The sequence below is a fragment of the Scyliorhinus canicula genome, chromosome 2 (assembly GCF_902713615.1).
Source record: "Scyliorhinus canicula chromosome 2, sScyCan1.1, whole genome shotgun sequence".
In the NCBI taxonomy this organism is placed as follows: domain Eukaryota; kingdom Metazoa; phylum Chordata; class Chondrichthyes; order Carcharhiniformes; family Scyliorhinidae; genus Scyliorhinus; species Scyliorhinus canicula.
In genome coordinates this window covers 7,007,093-7,024,475 of record NC_052147.1, presented here as the reverse complement: position 1 = coordinate 7,024,475, position 17,383 = coordinate 7,007,093, and the positions used below count along the sequence as shown (strand labels likewise).

General features: G+C 48.8%; 1 protein-coding gene across 2 annotated transcripts in view; it reads right to left on the bottom strand.

Moving 5' to 3' along the window:
• dicer1 (dicer 1, ribonuclease type III) overlaps positions 1-17,383 on the bottom strand; it is a 174,222-nt gene that overhangs the window by 154,653 nt on the left and 2,186 nt on the right. The gene's annotated exons all lie outside the window — the stretch shown is intronic.

Below are 17,383 nucleotides of genomic sequence, written 5' to 3'. Positions count from 1 at the left end.
TGGCATATCCTCTGAAAAGTCCAAGTAGAGGCTTTTGATTGGTCATAATGAAGTGGCGGCCATAAACATATTGATGGAAGACCACCACCATGCCCTCCTTTTCAATCTGCTCGTACTTCTTGCTGCAGTCAATATGCGGGATGTGAAAGCTATTGGCCACTCACATTCGCCCTCCATCTTGTGGGACAGGACGACCCCACTCCCATAGGGGACGCATCACACGTGCCGAGTCAAGGCTTTACAGGATTCATAGTGGGTTAGTGATGACAAGTGCTTTAACTACTGAAAAGCAGTTTCTTGCAGCCGACTCCAAACGCAGATGTGATTCTTCTTCAACAGAAGGTGCAACGGGGCCAGCGTGGTTGGCAGTTTGGGGAGAAACTTCCCGTATTAATTTACGAGGCTGAGAAAAGAACAAAGACCCGGAGCATTCGTCTGGGCAGGGGCCTGTTCGACTGCACACACCTTCTCCACGACAGGGTTCAAACATTTGCAGTCCACCCGATAACCAAGATAGATAATGTCCTTTGCCTGAAAGATGCACTTTGTGCGACGTAAATGGACTCCAACTTCAAGTGCTTAAGCACAGCCTCCAAATTATCCAGCGCCAAAACTCTCGTAATCGAGACATCATCTAAATTAACAGCAACCCTCACAAGATACTCTCCATGACGTGTTGAAAAATAGCACAGGCAGAGAACACTCCAAAAGGCAACCGTGTATACTCATACAGGCCAATGTGCTTACTGATAGTAACACATGGTCAGGACGCAGGGTCCAATTTCTCGAGCAAGGCCAAAGGCACGGGGAGCGCCAGGAAATAGCACGGCGTAGCTTCCGGGTCAACCTGAATATGGGCTACGGCCCTGTTTATGTTCCCCAAACCGGGCTGAAATACTTCTGGGTATCTTCTTAGTACTTCAGGTCAAACCACCAGAACCCATTTAAAGACGGTGCTGCCACTGCAGCCACAAATGGCTCAACCAGTCCCAACCCAACAGACTGGGCCCGTGGCGTCGCATCACAATTAGTGGGAAACGCCCCACCTGGCATTCATAAGCGACAGGGGTCATTGTAATTCCAGCGTTGTCCACTGGAAAATGTTCTCTTCAGGGAGGAACTTCTGTCGGCCACCGACGTGTGTCATTACGGTGCACCGCCCAAGCTAAGGCGGGTGTACGGGTAGACACTTTTGGATGGAAGGGTGCATGCCATTTTCTGTAGCTCCTGCACTCCCTGTTGAAAAGTCAATGTTTGCTCGGTCCTGGGTGGCCACGTTGTTGATGCCACAAACCAACAGTCTCGTAACATCTTTGACAAAATTCACCATATTCACAGTACTCTGGAATCCTGAATAAGAACTCAGGAAGGGATTCTCCTGGAGTCCTCTCTGCAGTGTTAAATCGGTAACATTGGACTATCACGGAGGGGGTTAGGTTAAAATGTTGCCCCACCAAAGTCACAAGCTCATCAAACATTTAACTGTTAGGTGTGGCTGGGAATGCAAGGCTGCTCATTACCCCAAACGTATGCACACCACAGGCGGTTAGCAAAATGAACACCTGGTAGTTTGTTTTCAGTAAGGCTATTGCCCTGAAATAGCAACGATTCTTTGTGCGTACTGGTTTCAACTCTCCAGCGCCGCACCAAATACATCCAAACATCCATAAAGACACTTGGTGCAACTGAAAAAAACCTTCCCACCTGTATCCATCAAAAGTCCAAGGTGGCTTCAGCAGCGTCGACAGCAACCCAACTTTAACCCTCGTTGCCAGTTGTGATGGCCACGGGTTTATATCCCCATGATCAAAACCTCTTGGTTTCGATGTCTATTTATGGCGAGCAGCTTTGTTTTGTTGTGGCTCTACAATGGTAGAAGTGTCAGGCTGTAGGAGCAAATCGAATTTAGCTCTCAACTTCCTTTTTAAACACAAAATTGCCAGTGGGTTTTGGGTTAGAACATAGAACAGTACAGCACAGAACAGGCCCTTCGGCCCTCGATGTTGTGCCGAGCAATGATCACCCTACTCAAACCCACGTATCCACCCTATACCCGCAACCCAACAACCCCCCCCCCCCCACCCCCACCCCCACACCTTACTATTTTAGGACACTACGGGCAATTTAGCATGGCCAATCCACCTAACCCGCACATCTTTGGACTGTGGGAGGAAACCGGAGCACCCGGAGGAAACCCACGCACACACGGGGAGGTCGTGCAGACTTCGCACAGACAGTGGCCCAGCCGGGAATCGAACCTGGGACCCTGGAGCTGTGAAGCATTTATGCTAACCACCATGCTGCCTTGGTTGTTGCAGGAGCGTTGTTTCTGTAGCCTTTAAGAAATTTGGTTATTGCAGGAGTGTTGTTTCTGTAGCCTTTAAGAAATTTGTTTACTCTATCAGCTAACGATCCTTCGTCCTTTGATGCTTTAATGAAATTCTTCCATGACTGCACCAATCTCTCTGCCAATCCATTGGTGGAAGGATAATGCGCAGTTTTTATATGCTTGATGCCAGTCTCCAAGGTAATCCACAAACTTCTTTGACATGAACGTTAGCGCTAACTAATGGTTGCAGATTACCAAACCTTGCAAATACTTTGTTCAGTCGTTCTTGATTTGATTTGTCACATGTACCGAAGTACAGTGAAAAGCATTTTTCTGCGGCCGAGGGACCGTACACAGTAGACAAAGAGAATAATTAACAGAGAACATTGACAAATGGTACATTGACAAACAGTGATTGGTTACAGTGCGGAACAAGGGCCAAACAAAGCAAATACATGAGCAAGAGCAACATAGGGCGCGTGAATAGTGTTCTTACAGGAAACAGATCAGTCCGAGGGGGAGTCGTTGAGGAGTCTTGCAGCTGTGGGGAAGAAGCTGTTCCTGTGGCTGGATGTGCGGGTCTTCAGACTTCGGCCTGATGGAAGGGTCTGGAAGAAAGTAATGCCTGGGTGGGAGGGGTCTCTGATATGCTGTCCGCCTTCCAGAGGCAGCAGGAGGTGGTGACAGAATCAATGTTGGGGTGGCAAGTTTGTGTGATGCATTGGGCTGAGTTCACCACACACTGCAGTTTCTTGCGATCTTGGACCAAGCAGTTGCCATACCAGGCTGTGATGCAGCCGGATATCACATCTATAGACGTTTGCGAGAGTCTATGCAGACATGCCAAATTTCTTTAGCTTCCGTAGGAAGTAGAGACGTTGTTGGGCTTTCTTGACTGTTGTATCAACGTGAGTGGACCAGGACCGACTGTTGGTGATGATGTCCCCCAGGAACGTAAAGCTAGCGACCATCTCCACTTCGGAGTCATTGATGCAGATGGGACAGTGTTGTGCTACGCTCCCTGACGTTGATGGTCAGTTTCTTGGTCATTCCGACATTTGAGAGAGCTTGTTTTCTGTACACCATGCAACCAAGTGTATCCCTCCTGTATTCTGATTCGTCATTGTTGTGAGATACAGCCCACCACAGTCGTATCATCCACAAACATATAGATTGAATTGGAATTAAATCTTCACCTGAGGAAGGAGCAGTGCTCCGAAAGCTAGTGTTTGAAACAAACCTGTTGGACATTAACCTGGTGTTGTAAGACTTCTTATGTGCTCACCCCAGTCCAACGCTGGCATCTCCACATCAGAGTTAAATCTTGCCATACAGTCGTGTGTGTATAGGGAGTACAGTAGAGGACTGAACACACATCCTTGCGGGGCACCAGTGGGACTAATGTGGAGGAGATGCTGTTGCCTATCCTGACAGATTGCGGTCTGTTGGTGAGGAAGTCAAGGATCCAGCTGCACAGGGAGGGGTCAAGTCCAAGATTGCAAAGTTTGGTTATTAGTCTTGTCGGGATAATGGTGTTGAAGGCATAACAGCAGTCTTACATAGCTTTCCTTGTCATCAAGGTGTTTGAATGTCGATTGTAGAGCCAGGGAGATAGCATCTGCTCTGGACCGGTTGCGGTGATAGGCAAAACTGCAGTAGATCGAGACCGTCTGGGAGGCTGGCAGTGATTCGTCTCATGATTAGCCACTCTAAGCATTTCTGATAACAGATGCCAGAGCCACCGATTGGTAGTCGTCGAGGCAAGCTACCCTGTTCTTCTTTGGTGCTGTTATTATGGTGGTCTTCCTTGAAAGAGGTGGGGACCTCAGAGCGGAGGAGTGAGGTGTTGAAGATATCTGCGAATACACTCGCCAGCTGGTCTGCGCACTCAGTGCTCATCCAGGGACTCCGTCGGGGCCCGCCGCTTTCCACGGATTCACTTTCAAGAAGGCAGCTCTTACTTCTTGAGGCGGTAATAGTGGGTATGGGTGTGCCCAGGGCTGAGGTGGCACTGATGCATTGGCTGACTGCTCAAAGCGGGACTAGAACTTGTTCAGATCGTCAGGTAGGGATGCTCCAGCCCCAGATATTCCGCCTGGCCTTGCTTTATAGCCTGTGATCTTGTGTAGGCCCTGCCATAGTCGTCGTGGGCTAGTGTCGTTGGCCTGGGACTCCAGTTTGATGCGATATTGTCTTTTTTACATCCAAGATGGCTTTCCGTACGTCGAACCTGGATGTCTTATATAGGTCAGGGTCGCAGACTCAGAACGCCTCCGTCCGGAACGTCAGCAGGGAGTGAACCCTTTGGTTGAGCCAGGGTTTCTGATTGGGGAATACCCGTATTATCTTCTTTGGTACACAGCCCTTGACACACTTACTGATGAAGTCTGTGGCAGTGGTTGGGTACTCGTACAGGTTAGCTGCCGCAGCCTTGAATATGGACCAGTCTTAAGACTCCAAGCAGCCACTTCCGGTGGGGGCAATGCGGAGCTAAGCCGCACGTTCGGCAGCTCCTGCTAAAAACGGACTTTGGGGCTCTTTTCAGGGCCCCCAACGGAACGACGAATCCCGGCGTGGGAAGGGGTCTGGAGTAGATCCCTACGGTCCTATGGTCCAGACCAGGAGTGCGGCGAGGAAAAACAGTGGAATCGCCCCTGGAAAAGCAGGGGAAGAGAAACAAAATGGCAGCCGGCGAAGCCCTCGAGGAGCTGAGGCAGTGGGCGCAGGAGCAGCAGGAGACTCTGCTGCGCGGCTTCCAGGAGCTTAAGGTGGAGCTGCTGGAGTCGCTGAAGGCTACCACCAGAGAGCTGATGGAGACTCAGACAGCCCAGGGGGCCGCGATCCAGGAGCTGCAGCAGCAGGCCTCCACAAGGGAGGATGAGGCCGTGGCGGGGAAGGTGGAGATGCACGAGGCGCTCCATAAAAAGTGGCAGGAGCGGTTCGAGGAGCTGGACAACCGGTCGAGGTGGAAGAATTTGCGTATCCTGGGCCTCACGGAGGGGCTAGAGGGGTCGGACCTGGAGGCCTATGTGGTCGTTATGCTGAACTCGTTGATGGGAGCTAGGTCCTTCCAGGGGCCCCTGGAGTTGGAGGGGGGCCCACAGAATTCTGGCTAGGATGCCCAAGCTGAACGAGCCGCCGCGGGTGGCGTTGGTGCGGTTTCACTGGTTCGTTGATCGTGAGTGCGTACTCCGGTGGGCCAAGAAGGAGCGGAGCAGCAAGTGGGAGAACACGGAGATGCGGATCTTCCAGGACTGGAGTGCGGAGGGCCGGGTTCAACCGGACGAAGGTGGTGCTCCACAGACGGAGCGTGAAGTTTGGAATGTTGCAGCCGGCGCGTCTGTGGGTCACCTACAAGGACCGACACCATTATTTTGAGTCCCCAGAGGAGGGGTGGGCCTTTGTGCAGGCCGAGAAACTGGACTCAAACTGAGGGTCAAAGATGGGGGATTTTGTATGACAATGTAATTGTGTTTAATTTTTGTTCTGGAGGGGGGGGTTCTCTATTTAATGCAAGATGTGTGTTGGCTTTAGGGTGGGTGGGGCAATGTCTTTTTGTATGGGTCTGATGGACGGGTTCGCGGGCAGGGAGGCAAACTGAGTGCGGGGAGCTGGTGGTGGGGACTGGCAATGGGAGTTGCCCTAGAGGAGGCGGGGTTGGGCAGGGCGAAAGCGCGGGCTTTTCCCTGGTTTCCCGCGCTGTGGGATGATGGGGGCGGGGTAGGGGCTGAGAAGCGCAGGCCGTTGCTGGCTGTTATTTTCCCATGCAAGAGTGGCGGGGGGGGGGGGGGGGGGGGGGGGGGGGGGGTTATGCGGCGCATGTTGGGCAGCATTCCGGACCTGGAGGTGGGGGGCCTGATCATTGGGGGGGGGGGGGGGGGGGGGGGGGGGGGGGGGGGGAGGAGAAGAGGAGGACTTCAACATGGTGCTGGATCCCCCATTGGATCGATCCAAGTCCCAGACGGGTAGGAGGCCAGCCCTGGAGGTTTGCTAGGCCAAGGGCAAGGGAGTACTCGTTTTTCTCCAACTTGCATGAAGCCTATTCGAGGATTGATTTTTTTTGTCCTGAGCAGGGGGCTGGTTTCGAGGGTGGAGGATGTTGAATACTCTGCCATTGCGGATCATGCCCCACACTGGGTGGACCTCGGGCTGGGGGAGGAGAGGGACCAACGTCCGCTCTGGCGCTTGGAGGTGGGGCTGCTGGCAGATGAGGAAGTGGCCGGGAGGGTTTGGGGGTGTATTGAGAGGTACCTTGAGGCCAACGATAACGGGGAGGTCCGAGTGGGGAATGTCTGGGAGGCATTGAAGGCGGTGATTAGAGGGGAGTTGATTTCCATCCGAACACATAGGGAGAGGGGGGAGCAGAGGGAGAGGGAGAGATTGAGGGGAGATGGTGAGGGTGGATAGGAGATATGCGGAGGCTCCGGAGGAGGGATTGCTGGGGGAGAGGCGTAGCCTTCAGGCCAGGTTCGACATATTGACTGCCAGAAAGGCAGAAGCTCAGTGGAGGAAAGCACAGGGGGCGGTGTATGAATATGGGGAGAAGGCGAGCAGGATGCTGGCACACCAGCTCCGAAAGCGGGACGCGGCCAGGGAGATTGGGAGAGTGACGGATAGATTTGGGAAGGTGATGTGGAGGGGGGTAGACGTTAATGGGGTATTTAGGGACTTTTATGGGGAGCAGTACCGGTCTGAACCCCCAGTGGAGAGGGGGGGGCTTCTTGGACAAGCTGCGATTTCCAAGGGTGGAGATGGGGCAGGTAGAGGGACTGGGGGCGCCGATTGAGCTGGAGGAGCTGGTTAAAAGGGATAGGGAGCATGCAGTCGGGGAAGGCGCCGGGGCCGGATGGGTTTCCGGACGAATTTTATAAAAGGTACGTGGACCTGTTGGTCCGGACCTTTAACAAGGCAAGGGAGGGGGGCTTTGCCCCTAACTATGTCACGGGCGCGGATTTCCTTGATCCTGAAGCGGGACCAAAACCCTCTGCAGTGTGGGTCATATAGGCCAATCGAGCTGCTAAATGTAGACGCCAAGCTGCTGGCAAAGATCTTAGCCACAAGAATAGAGGATTGTGTGCCGGTGGTCATTCACGAGGACCAGACGGGGTTTGTGAACGGAAGGCAGTTGAATACTAACGTACGAAGGCTCCTCAACGTTATTATGATGCCGGCGCATTAGATGCGGAGAAGGCCTTTGATAGGGTTGAGTGGGGGTATCTGTGGGAGGTGTTGGAAAGGTTTGGGGAGGGGTTTGTCCGTTGGGTGAGGTTGCTCTATACGACCCCGATGGCGAGTTTAGCCACGAATAGGAGGAGGTCAGAGGACTTTCGGCTGCACCGGGGGACGAGACAGGGGTGTCCCCTGTCCCCCTTGCTCTTTGCATTGGCAATTGAACCCCTGGCCATGGCGTCGAAGGAGTCAGGGAACTGGAGGGGCCTGGTGCGGGGTGGGGAGGAGCATCGAGTGTCGCTTTATGCGGACGACCCGTTGCTGTATGTGGCGGAGCCGGTTGGGGGAATGCCGGAGGTGATGAGGATTCTCAGAGAATTTGGGGGCTTCTCTGGGTATAAGCTGAACCTGGGCAAGAGCGAGTTGTTCGTTGTGCACCCGGGGGATCAGGAGGGGGGGATTGGTAGGCTCCCACTGAAGCAGGCAGGGAAGAGCTTCAGGTACCGAGGAGTCCAGGTGGCTGGGAGCTGGGGGGCCCTGCACAAGCTCAACCTCACAAGGTTGGTGGAGCAGATGGAGGAGGAGTTCAAAAGGTGGGATATGTTACTGCTGTCACTGGCGTGGAGGGTGCAGTCCGTTAAGATGACGGTGCTCCCGAGGGTTTTGTTTCTGTTCCAGTGCCTTCCAATCCTTATCCCGAAGGCCTTTTTTTTAGGAGAGTGAACAGGAGTATTACGGGATGTATGTGGGCGTATGGGACTCCGAGGGTGAGAAGGGTGTTCTTGGAGCAGGGCAGGGATGGGGGGGTCCGGCGCTGCCCAGCCTCTGTGGGTACTATTGGGCTGCCAACACAGCGATGGTACGCAAGTTTCCCAGTCTACCTTAGCTATCTTGCCCTTCATACCTACATAGTTTGCTTGTCTTAGATTTAAGATGCTAGCTTCAGATTTAAATCTTTTCCAAACTCAATATAAGATTCTGTCAGACTGTGGTCATTCTTCCCGAGAGGTCCCTTTACCATGAGGTTCTTAACCTTCCCTGAGTGCACAAGAGGAGATCCCAAAACAACCTTTGCCCAAATCAGATTGCTTACATACAACGTGTCAATCTTAAAGACACTTGGATGTGAAAAAGCCGGCTGTACACAAATAAAACAGAAGTTGGAGAGCATTGATAGTGAGAGCACAGAATGTACTCGTGCTGGAGGCTTCAATGTCCATCACTAAGAGTGGCTTTGTAGCACCATACTGCTGAGCTGGCCAAGTCCTGAAGGACAGAGTTGTAAGGCTAGGTCTGCATCACATGGTGAAGGAATTACGAGGAAAAATCTACTTGATCTGGTCTTTACCAATCTACCTATCGCAGATGCATCTGTCCATGACAGTGTTGGATAGGAGTGACCACCGCACAATCCTTGTGGAGACGATGTCCTGTCTTCACAGAGGATAGCCCCCATCATGTGTGGCGCTACCACTGTGTTAAGTGATATAGATTTCGAATAGATCTTGCAATTTAAAACTGTATACCTATGAGGTGCTATCAGCGCCATCAGCAGAATAGTATACAAATAAGATGTATAATCTCATGGCCCAGCATATCCCACATCCCGGCATTTGATTAAATCTTTTGAGCATGTGACCAGGTGTGTAGAAGTGTAGTTGATGTAGTTTACATGGATTTCAGCAAAGCCTTTGACAAGGTTCCACATGGGAGACACACATTAAGGCGGTGATATACAGGGTAACTTGATAACGTAGATTCAAAATTGGCTCAGCAGGATGGCAGATGGCTGCTTTATGACTGGAAGCCAGTGTCCAGCGGCGTACACAGGAATCTGTGCTGGATCCTCTATTGTTTGTCATTTATATATAATGACATAGATGTCTATTTTGGGGTAGGATCAGTAAGTTTGCGGATGAACAAAGATTGGCCGGGTGGTTAACATTGAGGTTGAGTGCCTTGGGTTACAGGAAGATATTGACAGGATGGGCATATGGGCAGAAAAGTGGCTGATGGATTTTAACCCTGCAAAGTGTGATGTGATACGCTTTAGAAGAAGTAATGTGACAAGGAAGTATTCAATGAATGGCCCGACACTGGGAAATTCCGAGGAACAAAGGAACCGTGGCATGTTTGACTATAGATGTCAGAAGGTAGAAGGGCAGGTTATTAGGGTGGTGAAAAAGGCATATGGGCACTTGCCTTTATCGATCGTGGCATGATTACAAAAGCTGGGAGGTCATGTTGAACTGTATAGAATTTTGGTGAGACTACAGCTGGAGCCCTGCGTGCAATTCTGGTCGCCACATTATAGGAAGGATGTGATTGCCCTGTAAGGAATGCAGAGGACATTTAAAAAAAAAAATTAATTCATGGGACGTGGGTGTCACAGACTAAGCCAGCATTTTTGGCCCATCCCCAATTGTTATCGAGGGGGCAGTTAAGAGTCAACCACATTGCTGTGGCTCTGGAGTTACAAACCAGAGCACTTAAAAGAAACCTACACAGACACAGGAAGAATGTGCTAACTCCACACAGTCACCGGAGGTTGGAACCGAATTGTGACCATCTAAAATGGCCACTACAAAGAATGATGGGAAATGCGATCAGGCTTGGGACATAGACAAGTTGCAGCTTAAACGCTTATATATTTACCAGATTTATGCAGGAATTCACACCTGCTGAAGTCCACTCCTGCAGAGGACCAGATGGGCTTTGCAAAGGTAGACAGCTAACCTCGAACATCAGGCACCCGCTGAACGTGATAATGACCCCATCCGGGGAGAGAACACCAGAGGTGATCATTTCTCTGGACGCAGAAAATGCCTTCGACAGGGTCGAAAGGACGTACTGGTTCGGGCTTGGAACAGGGTTCACCTCCTGGGTAAAGCTCCGATACAACACTCCCATGGCGAGCATACAGACAAACAACACCAACTCTAGCTGCACAGGGGCACCAGACAAGGATTCCCACTGTCCCCGCCGATGTTTGCTACAGCGATCGAGCCATTGGCAATCGCTCTCAAGAGCAGCAAAAAGAGCAGTTGTTGGCAGAGAGCAGAATCTCACTCTATGCAGATGCCCTGTTCCTCTACATTTCAGACCCACAAAGCAGCATGGATGGAATCATTGTGCTTCTGAAAGAGTTTGGTGCCTTCTCGTGCTACACACTCAACATGAGCAAAAGCAAGATCTTCCCGGTACACGCACAAGTGGGGGGGGGGGGGGCCGCACTAATGGGACTGGTGTTTAAACAAGCCCAACACAAATTACGCTACCTGGGGATCCAAATAGCCCATGACTGGAAAGGGATCCACAAATGGAACCTCACCAGTCTGACAGACGAAGTAAAAAAGGACCTGCAAAGATGGAACACACTTCCATTCTCCCGCGCAGGGAGAGTCCAGACGATCAAAATGAACATATTGCCCAGGTACCTCTTCCTTCTTAGATCTATCCCGATATACATCCCCAAGGCATTTTACAAAACACGAGACAAACTAATCATGGCCGGTGGGGGGGGGGGGGGGGGGGGGGGGGGCTAGCCCTCCCAAACCTACAATTCTACCATTGGGCGGCGACAGATGAGCGAATAAGGGTATAGATCAAGGAGCCAGAAGCTGAGTGGGTGCGTGCGGAGGAGGCCTCCTGCAAGGGGACCTTCCTCCGGGCCCTCGCCACAGGCGGTGTAGCCACCTGAGATGGCCACTAACGAACACAAAATGGAAGACTGCAAAGAGTGCAGGGAAAACGGACATGTTAAAGAGCAAACAGCTTGCAGAACAATTATGCATTGAGACAATTGCAGAAACCGGTTTCCTGACAGCTGCAGAGATCAGGCAGCGCTGTAAATGAGAAGCCGTTAGCATATTAATGAGGTGATACCGGGCCAGTCCCAGGTACAATGGACACAAATTAAGTATCAATCGATACATTCAATAGCAGACCAGACACGGTGGAGCCAGAGAAGCCCAGGACAATAAGTCCTAAGAACCGCCCCAGCGATCAATGAACGGCCCTAGGATTGGGGGGTTCAAACCATATCGATTGTGAAGAGGACCAATCGATCCCCAGCAGGTAAGGGAATCCGCCCAAAGGGGCGCGGATCCCCGGGATCTATAAAAGGTCCCACACATGGTTCAGTCTCCTGTCTCCGGCCTCCAGCCCCCTGTCTTCTACATCAGCCGTTGAGCAGCAGCCGCCAATAAGTAAGTGCCTAACGACGACCGCTACCTGAAACCGGCATTACTTACACCCTTGCCGACTGATAATGATCCGAAGCCTGCAGACCAGAACAAAGGCCTTGTTCCCTGACCTCGCAGTTCCTTCTTAGCTAAGTATTAGTTGTTTAGTGGTAGAAGAAGGTTTAATCTTTAGCGTGTGCATGAGTGTTATTATAATTGTGTTATAATAAACTCTAATTGTTTTGGACTTACTAATTGGTGTACAGCTTTATTGCTTTGAACTTGACCTTGAAACTTGTGACGGCACCTGGCGACTCCAGAGCTTAGAACGAGAAACAGAGCCAAGTGAGTGTTAAGCACACTCACCCAGAACGACCAACAACGGCACTCCCATCCCCACCCAAAAAACACTCCAGCAGCCCGGTGGTGATAGCCACCCTCCAGTCCTGGAACCAACTACGGCAGCAATTTGGCCTGACCAAGATGTTGGACAAAGCCCCCATCTGCAACAACCATTAGGTTCACACCAGCGCTGACTGATGCCACCTTTAAAAAGTTGGGACAGGACGGAGGGACACTGACAGTTAGGGACCTATATACGGACAGCAGGATCACAACACTGGACGAACTGACGGAGAAATTCCAGCCAGCCAGGGGGAACAAGCTCAGGTACCTGCAACTCAAAAACTTCCTACGAAAGGAACCAAGGACGTACCCACAACCGCCACGAGGAGTTACTGGACGGAAGGATCCTGGATAAAGGGAACTGTAGCGACATGCATGAACGACTGGTAGAAAGGGCCGACATTGCACTGGACGCAACAAGAAAGAAATGAGAGGAAGACCTGGGGATTGAAATAGGGTGGGGGCTCTGGAGCGAAGCACTGCACAGGGTCAACTCCACCTCCATGTGCGCAAGGCTCAACCCGACGCGACTAAAAGTGGTACATAGAGCCCATTTAACAAGAACTCGAATGAGTACGTTCTTCCCAGAGGTAGAGGATAGATGTGAACGATGCCAAGGAGGCCCGGCCAACCACGCCCACATGTTCTGGTCTTGCCCTAGATTTGTTGGGTACTGGACAGCCTTCTTTGAGGCAATGTCCAAAGTGGGGGGGCAATGAGGGTGGAGCCATGCCCAAAAGTGTCGGTCTTTGGGGCATCAGACCAGCCAGATCTATTCATGGGGAGGAGGGCGGACCCCCTTGCCTTTGCCTCCCTGATTGCCCGCCGTAGAATTCTGTTAGGCTGGCGGTCAGCAGTACCATCCAAATCTGCAGACTGGCTGTCCAACCTCTCAGAATCTCTCCAAATGGAGAAAATTAAATTCGCCATTCGAGGGTCAGACGATGGCTTCCGCAGAACATGGGAGCCATTCACCCAATTGTTCCAGGACCTGTTTGTGGCCAATGAACAAGCAGAAGAATAGCCAAGAATCAGGGGAAAGTAGCCGGGGGGGGGGGGGGGGGGGGGGGGTTGATAGCCGGAAGGAAAGCATGGGAAATGAAAACAAACTCAGCAAATACAGTAACAGAGAGCAAGGAAATATGGGAGAAAGACGGGACGAACAACCGAAGCAGAGGTGAACGTGCAACAATAACAGCAGCGAAAACCATCTGGGAGAAGCAACACCGACACCAGATCCATTCTCGTATTGCCCTCTCTGTATTGGACATAACTACAGCAATTGTTTCTCCGGCACCAAAATATATATGTACCTCCCCAGTTTTGCACCCCCCCACAAACAGGTGCCGACTTATTTGTTAAACGTATTATTGCTAACTGTACAGGGTTGCTGTTTTGAGCTAGTGTACAATATCCTACCAGTTTATTTGTTTATTTTCTTCTTTATTTAACATATAAAAATAATAAATATATAAAAATAATTTAAAAAAATATATATATATATATTATATATATATTTTTTTTAAATCTGTGGACATAACTGTAAATATACTATGTTCAAAAAACCAATAAAAGACATTTATAAAAAATGTGTATATTGGCAGGTTATGTGGCGCAGTTAAGCATAGCATTCCTTTACCTCCAGGCTAGGGTGAATCTAGTGGATGTGAAACCCAGTTTCTACAGATATGGTATTACAAGCAGTCCAAAGTGTGATCTGATTCGCACCAAGTCTTGTTCAGGTGCAGCGTAAACAGGATCCCAAATTCTACAATATCTCCAAGACAATTTCTGCAGCTTTGTTACCAGTGGTTTATGCACATTCCAATAAAAATGTTCACATTTTCTTAAAAGTTAGAACTTCACATTTTGTGAAGTCAATATTTCTTGTAGTTAGTAATTATTCAAAATATATTTACACCCGAGGGGTCCCTTCGTAAATCAAGCAAGGTATATCAAAGTCAGTTATTTTCAGCTTGAGAATTCTACAGCCACTATCCATCTAGGCCACTAGTTCAGCTTCTATTTTAATGAACAACCAGGTGGTAGAAATAGAACTGGAACTTTAAGCAAACTTTATTTCTTCTTGTTGTCATTTAGAACTGAAGCATTGAAGCTATTCACCATGCACTGAAACATTCATGGTCTCTCTTGATAATAATAATAATAACTTATTGTCACAAGTAGGCTTCAATGAGGTTACTGTGAAAAGCCCCTGATAATTCCAATTCGAGAAGCAAAGTAGCATAATCAGTGATCTGGTCTCGGCCTTAAATATACTTGGCTCACTAAAGAGTCCAGGCTCACAAATCAATCCAAGGCATATATAGAACATAGAACAGTACAGCACAGAACAGGCCCTTCGGCCCTCAATGTTGTGCCGAGCCATGATCACCCTACTCAAACCCACGTATCCACCCTATACCCGTAACCCAACAACCCTTAACCTTACTTTTATTAGGACACTACGGGCAATTTAGCATGTCCAATCCACCTAACCCGCACATCTTTGGACTGTGGGAGGAAACCGGAGCACCCGGAGGAAACCCACGCACACAGGGGGAGGATGTGCAGACTCCACACAGACAGTGACCCAGCCGGGAATCGAACCTGGGGCCCTGGAGCTGTGAAGCATTTATGCTAACCACCATGCTACCCTGCTGCCCCGTATATATATGTAGGCAATGCTGGCTGTAGAAATCTATGACAGGTTCTAAAGCACTACAGTTGATGGCAAACAGTACAGGCATGGAAACATTGGTCCACAAGTTGTGTAGGAAGTTCTAGCATCTTGCCATGTGTTCATAGCTCATGTGCATATACAGGCCTTTCCAAGGAGCAAGTTACCTTTAATATTAGCTTGGTTTTGTCCAACGTTTTTCAAGGTATTCTTTACACACCAGCTAAAATATCACTACTTTTCAGTGCATGCGAAGAGCATGAAAAAAAAATGGAACTGCCAGAAATCTGTCATTTGTCCCAGACGGCAAACACAGCCAACTTATAAACAACAGACTTTCCTCTGCAAGTACATTATGTCACCAGATGATACCAGCTCCACTTTAATTGTTTCCAATTCCTCTGCTTCAAAATGCTTCATCAATAATGTCTTACTAAGTCCTACTGCAGGACAATAGGCAACAGTCAACATTAGGAGAATCCTCTCCCAATTATGCAAGGACATCTTTGGAGCTTAACCAGTTAAAACCACAGATTACTAACTACTGGAACACAGGTAAGTTCAGTGCCTTTTGTTCAGCTGTGGCTGACTAACTTATCCAGTCCTTGCAGATATGTTTTATAAAACGTTGTTTTATATAGCATATTACTTTTTAAGAAATATCTGAAGCATTACACATATAATGAATAATTTTCAAATGCAGTCACAATTATGCTGGTAAATATGGAAACTATTTTGCTTATGGCAAGAACTCTCAGAAGGAGAAAGGATAATCAGTTAATCTGTTTCTGGCAATTATGGCTGAAGGAGAAAGTTTAGCCATAATGAAAACTTAATTTTTGTTCCTCCTCAGAATCTTCAATATCCAACTGAACTATGAGCAGACAATCTTAGTTTAACATTACATCCAGAGAAGATCAATTCCAACAACACAGCCCTCCGTCAACACTCTGGAGGAGTGTACAATATGTGCTCAAGTCCTGGATTTGGAACACATTTCCATTTCAGTAAATGAAGGTGATGGAAAACCAACCAATTTACAATACTCTAACAGACTCATTCTTTCATGAATGGGTGACATGGGGTAGAAGATATCAGATTAACTATGCAAGTTCTACATAAATTTGAATTTATACCAATGAATTTCCTAGTTATCCCTGTTCCTCATTCCATCTGCAATATATTTTAAATGCTCATATTGATCCAATCACAGGTGACCAAAAATAATGACTTAGTCACATAAGCAAGATGTAAATTATTGGAACTTGAATAGTTTATTCCACCAGCAGATACACAGTTCTTCAGGTCATACATTCTAAAACTTTAAAAACAGCTCGAGTAGTGACTTATCAGGGAATACATTAATCAATTTTTGCGTCAAACCGCTATAGTCCAATAACAGACATCGCAGGTGTTTCGTAGTCCTGGGGTGATGGTGGAGAAGGATGCATAAGAGACCACAAGGAAATGAGTTTTGGGGTAGTGGGGAGAGGACAGTAATGGTGGAGGTGGCTATAGAGAGAGATGGAAAAGGCCATGACGAGATTTAAAACAATGTAAATAGGAGGTGGTACAGGCCAAAAGACTGCCAGCAGGACTTGGATGAATAGCTGTTCCAGATCAGGTTGGGTGGGTGGGGCGGGAGGGATGGAGATAATAGATCACCAATACATCATCAGAACAGTCAAGTGTGGAGGTAAAAATTGAAGAAGTGGGATTTCAGCTGTACATCAGTAGAAGCAGGGGCACTGACAGGACTTGTTCGAGGTAGAAGCAGGTAGTTTTCAGGTGGATAGGATATGGTATTGTAAGCTGAACTCAGGGTCGATAAACAATTATTAATCACCTAGACAGAAATATGTACAAATACATGAAAAAAATTAAACTAGGAGAGGAAAATCAGCAAATATAGTAAAAGAAAAAAAATAAAGAAAAAGTCTCAAAGTTAGCAGCACCTCACACTGGGAGTACTTGACCAAAATCCCAGCGACATCTCTGAAGTGATACCAGCAGAGTAAGCAGATAAACTACCGAGATTGAAATTGAGAGTGAAAAAGAGAAAGATAGTAACTCACAGATAACCACAGAATTTATAGTGCAGAAGGAGGCCATTTGGCCCATCGAGTCTATACCGGCCCACACTTCCAGCCTATCCGTGTAACCGAGTAACTCCACCTAATCTTTTTGGACACTAAGGCTACATGGCCTTTTTGGACACATGGCCAATCCACCTAACCTAATCTTTGGACTGTGCGAGGAAACCGGAGTACCCGGAGGAAACCCACGCAGACACTGGGAGAACGTGCAAACTCCGCAGACAGTGACCCAAGCCGGGAATCGAACCTGGGACCCTGGAGCTGTGAAGCAACAGTGCTCACCACGGTGCTAGCCCATACAAGAGTAGTTATTCTGCTTGTAAATTCTGTATGCCCAGTTTTGGGCATTCAGTTGAATACATTGCTTCCATCTGCACTCCTCACTGATTTCAACACCACTGATGCAAAATAAATCAGACAATGCAGAGAATTCCTTAGCTACTATCAAATATTAAACGTCTGATGGTAAAGATTTTGAGGCAAAAATGGAACTGGATCGACACTGTTGACATTCTGTTAT